This window comes from Triturus cristatus, chromosome 12, assembly GCF_964204655.1.
Source record: "Triturus cristatus chromosome 12, aTriCri1.1, whole genome shotgun sequence".
NCBI classification, from domain to species: Eukaryota; Metazoa; Chordata; class Amphibia; order Caudata; family Salamandridae; genus Triturus; species Triturus cristatus.
The window spans coordinates 131,482,423-131,492,368 of record NC_140595.1 but is presented as its reverse complement, the minus strand read 5'-3'; positions in this window follow the sequence as shown (position 1 = coordinate 131,492,368).

Here is a 9,946-nt window from a genome sequence, read left to right as displayed (position 1 = left end):
ACATAAGAACAACTTTGCCTGGGTCTGGTTTTAACTTACAATGAAATTAACTATTTTGGAGAGCATCATGGGTAGTAACAGCTATGCATTTAATTTTATTAGGCAGACATCTTTTATTTCAATGCACCAACACATCAACTGAGGGTTACCTTCTTGTGGGGTTCCAATGCCATGCCGGCCTACGGATGAATGGATTAGGCTGGATATATTTAAGGCAGGTTCAAGAGTGCACATTTGGGACCAAAGTGAATAATTGAACATGTGGCGGTCCTAAGGCGGGATGCAATACAACAGATGGGAGTGCAGCCAACAAGAACCAAGAGATACTTGGCCCCAATGTTCTCATATCCAAACGTTCATGTGGGTTCCTATTCCCTATCATGGCACAAACAACCTTTGGGGGTGTCAGCATAACTTTTTTTCCAAAATCCACCCCGTCTAAAATATATCTTTAAATATATATTTTTCTATAGTGAATATGTAGAAAATATTTTTCCATAGTTTTTAGACTGAATTGAAAATAGAAACGACAAAATCCTCCATCACAATTCCTGTTTTTGCATGACAATAAATTAACACTAAACAGCAATAGGAAACACTCAATAATATATTTCATATACATATATTTATAATATATATGTACACACACAGTTAACACGGTCTGATCATTGCGGGGTGCTGGGAGGGAGACAAAAAAAATGAAAAAGTTGAAAGAAGAAGGGGAAAAAAAATCCAAGATGCCATGACAGCTTGAGTTTGCAAACCACAACCTAAATTAGTGACAGAAGTCTATTTGATTGTATTTAGAGATATGTATGTTTTTCTGGGACTAGTGGTTCTAGGCAGTCATTTGCAGGACCAATTGAAATTAGGCTTAACACCAGTCTCTTCTGTTCCTAGTTCAGGTACTCAGGATTAAGGGGATAAGCGACGATCATGTATATGTATACATTGATGTGTAGCTGGAATGACATTGCAATTTACAGTGGGGAATACAACATTTCTTAACACTCCTAACACATACAGTATTTGAATATATAGGTCTTCATTATAAGTGGCAATTTAATGCATAATCTGGATCAAAGTCCAGGCCAAATGAGGAATTACTGATACACTTTAATCCCACATTTCTTAGCGGGTCAAACTCATAATGATAAAAAAATTCCGCTCCTCTGAAGTTACTGTATCTGACGGTATGGGCGGGACAGAAGGAGCGGCTTAGTGGTGACATTCAGTTTGTTCTGAAACGAATGCAACCCCCCCAAATCCTGCCTCCCAGCAACACCTGCGTCTCCCAAACGAGTCACGGAGTCAGATGGATTTGCAGCAATTGAAGCAATCACGCACTAATATTTCCAGATTTAGCATTACTTAATTCAACGGTACTCAACGCTTTGGTCTCAGAAGGCCTCATTGCCAGATTTATGCTAGTGACCCATTAAAATGGTTCAACCCATTGAACATGCTCACCAGTTGTTTTACAATGTCAGACCAACCTTGAGTAATATCATGCCGGAGGTGCCAAATCGGTTCTGACTTTTTCTCAAACTAATGAGCTGGAATATGACCTAAAATAAAAGTGTTTGATCTTTGCGTAATTTTCCATCTAATGAGCATATTGGAAAACGTAAGGTGTTACCATTACCCAATTCAATGATACTGATTTTAGCAACCACAGCAGTATGAAGATTTGTTTCTATCCTGCCAAGATATGAGCGTGGTTGCCATATGTACACCCTACAGTACAGGGGTTCAACTTTTTTCAGGTTCTTCTTGCCCTACAACGCACAATCAAGATTTCACTTGTAAGGATACACCAGGGACACTGACATACGTTATAAGCTGCATTTCCATCATCTTGTTGGAAGTCTGTAGCTAGGAATTGGACCACAAAACCATCCTTGGCTTTTGTCCTAGAGGGAGTCACCTGCCAAAATTGTTGTACCACTAATTAGGACATGCACTCATATTGCATTAGTGATAGCTCAGTTTCCAAGGTCGCAAAGATGTATTTGTTTTTTTTATGTTATATGTTACTAACTGGCTTCCTGCTTGAACAGTGGCAACTCCACAAGTTTGTAGTTTCACAACACTGATTGACAAATGTCTTTAGTTGAGGCTGTCCCAAATTTCCCTTGAGTATTCTTAGCTCCTGCTTCTCTAGAGAGCACCAGTTCCACCCAAGCAAACACACACCCAATGTGGATTGCCGTACTCTCCACCAGAACGGATATTTGGCTATGCTCCCAATGGTGCATGCAGTGGAGCTTAATGAACACAGATGCTCACAAAAGCCTAGCCGCTTAGAAATGTCAAAAATATCTACTAGGTTCAAGATGCCACAAATTCAATTTTCTTTTCAGCACTAATACTGCAGAAAGGAGATCTGAGCAATAAATCCAATAAAAGAACATCAAGTGAACCCAATCATATATTGACAGATGACCTTCAAAAGTGGTCACTTCCATAAAAACGGCAATTTGACACACAATAGGTGGTTTTAAGGAGCAGATATAGGGGATTCAAAATGGCCAGTGGTGGTTACAATTGAAACCAAATCTTCCAAAAGAATTTCACCGCAAACTCTGTGCCTTAAGCTGCCAGTATTTAACAAACAGCCTGCTATGAAACCATAATATCCCTAAAGGGTACAAACTTTTACATCTGGGAGGTCTTTTTAATCTGGTTCCAGATGTTGTTGTTTTTTAGTTCTGACAAGTGTTTTGCCATGAGGCTAATTGAAGATTAAGAACTGCAATAATTATCTAGGTTTTAGGAACAATGGGATAAATATCTTTATCTAATTTCAGCAGTGCAAATACACCAATGATTTAGAACCACTACAAAAAAGTGCAAAATCAACTAACTTGCACCTTTGTTTTGGTACCAGATGCTCTGAAATGGAGCTGAAATCCCCCAAATGTATATGATGCAGTCAATGGTCCTAGCCGAAGTCCTACTTTGTTGATGGCCCCACGAGAAAGAAATATCACCGTAGCAAAGAAACTGTGCACTTTAAACAGGAAGGCTAAAAGGATCTGATATTCTGCTTTCAGAGTTTTAGGGTTCATCTTAAGGTGCCATAACACTGTATTGAGCTTGGATCCCATCATTGCATTTATGATAATATGTGACTACAGATGGTAATGCTGTGTCTGGATAAAAGGAACAGGATGGCTACTTTGTGACAAATTTATCGTGACTCCTATCTAAGGCCTTGATTTAATTCTAGGTGGATGACCCACCATCCCGCAATGGGGAAGTAGTAAATTACTCCATCCCCATCAGGGAGGGACTGCCTACCTAATTTATAAACGACCACCAAGATGGCGGTAATGTATAAAATCATTGCCAGAAACCGCCACCACATTGGTTTTTGTCAATGCATTGTATTCTTTGCTACAGGACAGAAAATCCCGAAACAAGGAAGTATTATAATATTTTTACTGTTCCTTACCACCAGGTTTTACCTGGAGGTAAGAAACAGTAAAAAGATGACTACGTCGCCCATCTAAATTGGGTGGACAGACATGTAGCCTTTTCTCCAATGGCTCTTGCACCCAAAGACCATCAGAGAAGTTTGGCCATGGCAGAGAAAGAGTAGTGTTCACCGTGGCCAAACTGAAGGTCCGCCCACATTTATGTTGGGCAGAACTTCATGATGGGGGTATGTATACTCCATCACCATTGCGACGGAGCATACATACTGCCAACATAAAAACCACCCCCTTAAAGTCTGATGGTCCACCACCCTTCATTTCTAGCTCCCTAAGAAAGGACTGTCTTTTGAGGGAAGAGGCCAACATGTAAAGCAACAAAATAAAATGATAAATCATCAACGGTTCTTTTTCACCATTAGTGCACTGTCAAGAGCCTCTTTGTTGAGAATTTGTATTTTTAAGCTCTGTGTTTTAAGTCATACCGCCTGGTGTTGATGCACACCTCTTGATGTCCTTCACATTTCACCTAAAATTCACATACCCCTTGCCTGTGATTCAACCAGGGCTTGTCTGGTACCCAAATGCCTTGCTTCTGCTACCCTCACACTCCACCATCATACATGTACTCATTCCTCCACTACCTCCATGTGCCTTCTTTTATTACATACCTCCTACATCCTATCTGAAGTACGAGCAGGCTTACTCCTTTCCTATCCTCCTGCTGCATCTTTTTAATGCTTGAGGCTTCATTTGTTTTTAACTAGTTCTACTTGCTGCATTTTCTTTCGCTAGATCAATGTCTCTCTTCCTCTTGCTCTATTTTCTACCCAGGTCAGACATCTAGAATATAATAAGCAACAAGACAGCTGAACCAGAAACCAGTGACTATGGGTTTTGATGAGTGCTAGGTAACAAGGGATGAGATGCTAGGCAGGCTTAGCTACTTCATTTCCTGAAACTTGAAGAACCTATTAGATGATGTTGCCTTGGCTCTTGGCACTTTTGAAACTCTTTTGCGAAGGTGCGAATTAATTATCAGCACAAAAGCAGAAAAAGTGTCCAGCTACCCATCTACGATTAGTCACATTCTCACAAGTTTATTCTAGGTGACCTGTCAAAGGCAGAGCCAAGCCCCATTCAAAGAAATGATGGCATTTATTTAAATCAAAAGACACTAAGATCCTTATTTATAGTTTGGAGGCAGGGTACTCCCTCACAACGATGATGGATGGCAAGTCCCTTAGACTGTGATGCACTTAGAATTTGGCACACAGGACATCTGCCATATTTGTGATGGCGTGTCCCACCCCCAAAACCTGAAATAAGGGCCTAAATCTAAATTCCTTTTGGTTTCGTTTATCTGCCCTCAAGTTATGACTTGGGAGACCTAACCCTAGCGAGCCACCATGAAATCCTGCCCTACTTACACTGTGCAGCTATGCAAAGTGCTGTCCCAATAGTTCATTACCAATGGGGCAGAAATTGTGGAAATGCTTCCTTGTGCTTGATCACCACTTCCATGGGTTTCTCATTTTCTTTCTGTGCCATAACACTGTGTGACAGCCGGGGACCTGTCCCATTGCACTGCTCTTCAGATGTTAGGCTTTGGGGATAATATGGGGATGAAGAGGAGAATGGTGTTGGTAAATAAAGGCTTCCACTTAATTCATGATGAGTGTTCTTTATCCGAAACATTTATGTAAGTAATTAGTTGTCCAAAGCCATCTTCATTGGGGATTCAATATTATTCTTTCCAATCCACCATCCCATCATGGTTTCAAATGCTCTACACAACTCAAGGACTGAAAAAACGAAAAGTGTGTATATTTTGTCCCTAAACAGGATGACAGAGCTGATTTCCCGATTCGAAGCGGGGAGATCGCTCTATACGGCACTGCATGACAAACTTAAGATCGACCTTCTTCCCTGCCCGGGCAGTTTCCATTTTGGGAATTTACAGACCTATTCCCAGAATTCTTGGAATACTCGAGTAGCTTGGAACCAAGACACTAAATTTTTTTAAAGAGCCTTGTGTGTTGTAAAAAATTTAACACTAGATGCGTTTTGTATGATCATTGAGCCGTTCAATATCTCAATCCCAACAGAATGAAGATTAACCTCGAACCATAAAAGTTTCTAGACTCTAATAGCACTCTGCATGGAATGCTGAGATTGGCTCAGCCAATCAGAAGACTTAGAATGCGGGGATTAACTCTTCGCGAAAAAGCTGGCAGGCTTTAACACTTGTTAATTGTTCTTTTGCGTGTGTATGTGTCCTAGCCATCAGCTTTGGCACTGAGCTGTCAGTTGGGCACTTAACATTTAACACCCTCAGCAGAGGGCATTAAAAGCTCCTTGATGCCCTAAGCAGAAGCAAATCATGCTTACATGTGATAGAAAGTCCTCACCAGGAACCGATCTCCTAAGCTTTAGTGTAGCCACACGGATGGGTGTTGTGTTGACTGATATTTGTCAGGTTGGACAGATAGTAAGACGTCCCCTTGTATTCTATAAATTATCTTTTCCTTACAGATGTCAAATTGTTTCAAATCTCCAGCGTGTAACATCATGAGCTAACACATCACTCCATGAGACATAAAATTAAGCAAGTGGTTGGCACGTCCCGCCAATCAAATCAATCATCCAAAGATGATTTTATTCATTAATCAACGCTGAGAGTAGTACTTAATTATTCCATGAAGGATGCATCTTGGGGCAGTTTCCATTTTCATGCTGCCAGGATTGTTTCAAAGCCACATCTCAAAAATATTTTTTTCCTAATGACAAAACACCTCTCAACTGGAAATATCTAGATACAATGTGAATTTTCTTTAGTACTGTAGAGCATTCTGTAGATTACCATGGAGGGTTTAATGGGCGTTCCTCCTAAATATGAAGTCCAGGATATCGTGGGGCACTAACACAGTGGGCAAAATTTCAAAAAGTAAGTATGTATTGAATTTCTAAACCTAACTCCATATCTGTGTACCTTGACGATATATAAACACATTGTCATGGTACACAGATGTAGAGTTTCAAAAAGCAAATCAATACTTCCCTCTCCGCACTTACCTTTCAAAATTCTGCCCATGATATTCGTATGTCACGATCTTCCTCCGCAAATCAACTCCAAAATCTACTTGTATTTTTATAACACTATTTACGAAATAACAGAACACAGATTTTTTTTTTACTGAGATTCTCACTGTGATAGAAGCAAAAAAACGGTGATACATTATTTCAATTGAGAGAACTTAAAAAATGTTTTTGCCAAGTGATTGTACAAGGCATTCTTTCTTAATTTGTTTTATTATTTAACAGCTACTGAATGACATAGTTGGGTAGAGCTGTTTTCTGGTCCTCTACTTGTGGTAAGAGATAGACTTCTGATTTTGGACAAATACCCTCATCTCTTAAGAATCTGGGTATAGAAACATATTATAAACCAAGTGAGTGTGCCCACTGCCAGAGAAGCAAGGAGTGGGAATTATAGGACCGCCCACCCCCGGACCACGTTCTGTTCCTTTACAGACACTTTCACTGGAAATATACATTTCCTAAAAGAATTTGCAAACAATTTAAGACATGAGCAAGCCTCCTTGAACATGTATACCTTGCAGCTTTCCAGGAGCTATCTGACTCAAAACTTTTAATCTTGTAAGAACAAAATAAGTAAATAAAAATAACGAGGGAATATCCTTTGTTGCTATGTGTGATGCTTCTTAAACAGGGAATGTACCAAACGGTATTTTGCTACAAACCCAAGTTTTGTAGGACGGGTAAGTATGCAGCAAACTGAAGAAATGGAGAAAGCGCAGATCTGTTCTTTTCCAATTTAAAACGTGGGACTGAATTTGAGGCAATCAGTTGTTCCATTTTTGTTACACATGTTACATTAAATGTTCTATTGGATTAGCAATGGTGTCTAAATCCAGTTTCTCATTTTTCTGCCCTACTGCAAAAATCCTTATATAATATCAACGAGAACACAATTTTTAGCTCCATTTACTAATAAACAAACCGTACAATAGAGCAACATTGATTTGTCCTGTTTGCTGCAAACTTTTAGTAACAAGCCCCCAAGGTGATTATCGGATTCCTTCGGCTAACCTAATCAATGTGTGCTGTCCTGATCGCTGATAAATTGTAAACGGAGGCCATGCTTTAGACTTCCGTTAACACATTGTATTAAAACATACTTAAGGTGGACAGTTTGAAATATATGGGTCTCTCTGGGGAGTATCTCCGCAAGTCCAGTTAGCTCAATTCTTCAACAAATCCCCAATGGACACCACCATTTACTACGGTAAATGGTTTTACGCATGAGGATATGTATTGATTTTACTTTAATCATGTCAAGGATGATTGGTCTCTCGGCTGTGTCTTTCCAGCCCCTGCTTTTAGATGGGTGATTAGGTTTGCCTCAGATATTCTTTGTCACATTTTGAACATAGAGAACTTCTCATAATCATTTCTAGGATCCCATAACCTGACCCACTCAGTGCCAGTTTGTCTCTGGGGTGTGGCGTTAGGGACCACGTTTGTTTGGGTGTCTCAAAGAACGAATACAAATCCTTGGAACATCCAGCTGTGTAGATGCTTCACCCAAAATGGGACTTGATGTCAGCACTGAGAAATGAGGACATACGGAGGCAAATAGTACTTCCCGGTCCAATTAGCCCAGCCATTCCCAAACTACGTTATCCGTCCTATGGAAATTAAATAGGATTTTGTACTGAAAGTTTAAGTGGTTGTTCGTGTAGGGCTATACATGTTTGTGTGAAATCCACTGATATTTGCAGAAGTTCGGAGAGGAATGAGCAATGGTGCCAGCACACAGCAGCAGCCATTGAGTGCTTTAAAGTATTCGTGGTGGCATGTATGACGTTACAACGCAAACTATTACAACGCATACTTTTACAATGTGGTTTTTACAACACAACTTTCATTACAATGCATGCTATTGCAACACAAGCCATTACAACGCATGCACCATTACAAAGTAATTTACTATTCAAACACCGCCGGGTGCTTAACTCAGGGAAGGTGCTGGTCAGCGTTGTAATGGCATGTGTTGTAATAGCATGTGATGTAATAGAAAGTGCGTTGTAATGCCTGCATTGTAATGGATGTTTCCTTTTGTGGTGCTACTTTAGAGGGATCATGTAACAGTAGTTCATTTGTTGATGAGAACTTTGGGCTAAGGAGTAGTGTGCTACCCACCATAACACACTTCAACGCCTCAGCAGCTTTTGTAAGTGCTATATAAATGCAATTACAATACAACTGAGGTCCACAGAAAGCCCATCTACTGCAATTGCAAACAAACCCCAGGCAATCTAAAGGGTGGGGAAATATAGGTATAACACAGAACTCGTTCTGTGCACTCTTACATCGTAAAGACTTTGTAGGCTTTCTTTTTTGACAGGGAAATTAGATTTCGGATCTACCTACCTAATGTTTCACGTTCGAATATATCCTGCGTCCCTAAGCAGTTCGTGGTCCACCTCGTCTTAACTGTAGGATTCTGCCTTGTGAGCCCCAGATCCAAAATTACAAATTTCTGCTAACAAAAGGCTCCTTTCTTCCTATAAATTTGCATAAATGAGTGAACAAAACAAAACATTCAAACAAAAAAAGCAACAGTAATGGGTGCGCACTGCGAAAACACATGAGAACAAAGAGTTAGACATGCATTAAATAAAGAAAAATTGGGAAGGGGCAAAGATCAGACTGAACAAAAAGTAAGTTCTTCTCCCTCCCAGCTCTCTCAATGAAGCACTGCAAACAATTTCTCTACGTGGCCCTATGCAATTTTGGTGGAAACCCAAGAGGAGGAAGATGGTGGCTGTCCCCAATCAGACATTTTGATGAATGAGCCCTAATTTTGCTCTTCAGGGCGTAGGGCAGACAAGCTAAACATCTCTTACCGATGCCTCAATCCTCAGAACTTCTGGGTTCACGTCCAACTGCTGAAAACACGTCTCTTCTGTGGTGGAAGGGCAAACAGAAAAAGAGGCTCTGTATATCCTGAGCTTGGACAGCAACAGCGCTTAGTTAAATCACTACAATCTTACCCATGTCCCCTGATATTCAGCATTGAAGTAACTCCCTTTCCATTAATCTAACTATTTGAGGCAATAAAAACATAATTCTGCTCCTCACACTTTCTTGAGCATTTTCCAAGTCCTGGAGCCTCTTCCCAGCCATCAATCACCTTTACTCCCTTGTCTACCTGCTGAAGGTCTTCCTGCCACAACAGCAATTGTTGTCAAACATCAGTCTGCAGTCATTGGGTGTTCTACAACAAAACTGAGTTTTAAATATCGTCCTCCCAAAATATTGAGTCCTGGATATCCGTTACCACAGTATCGTAAAGATGGTTGTATACAGCTAAGAATTGATTTACTATTGTTAAATTCACATACATATGTACCTTGAAGAGGATGATATAAATGGAAATCTGTTGTTTATGTCAATTGATTTGCATTTAAATTGTCTTCAGG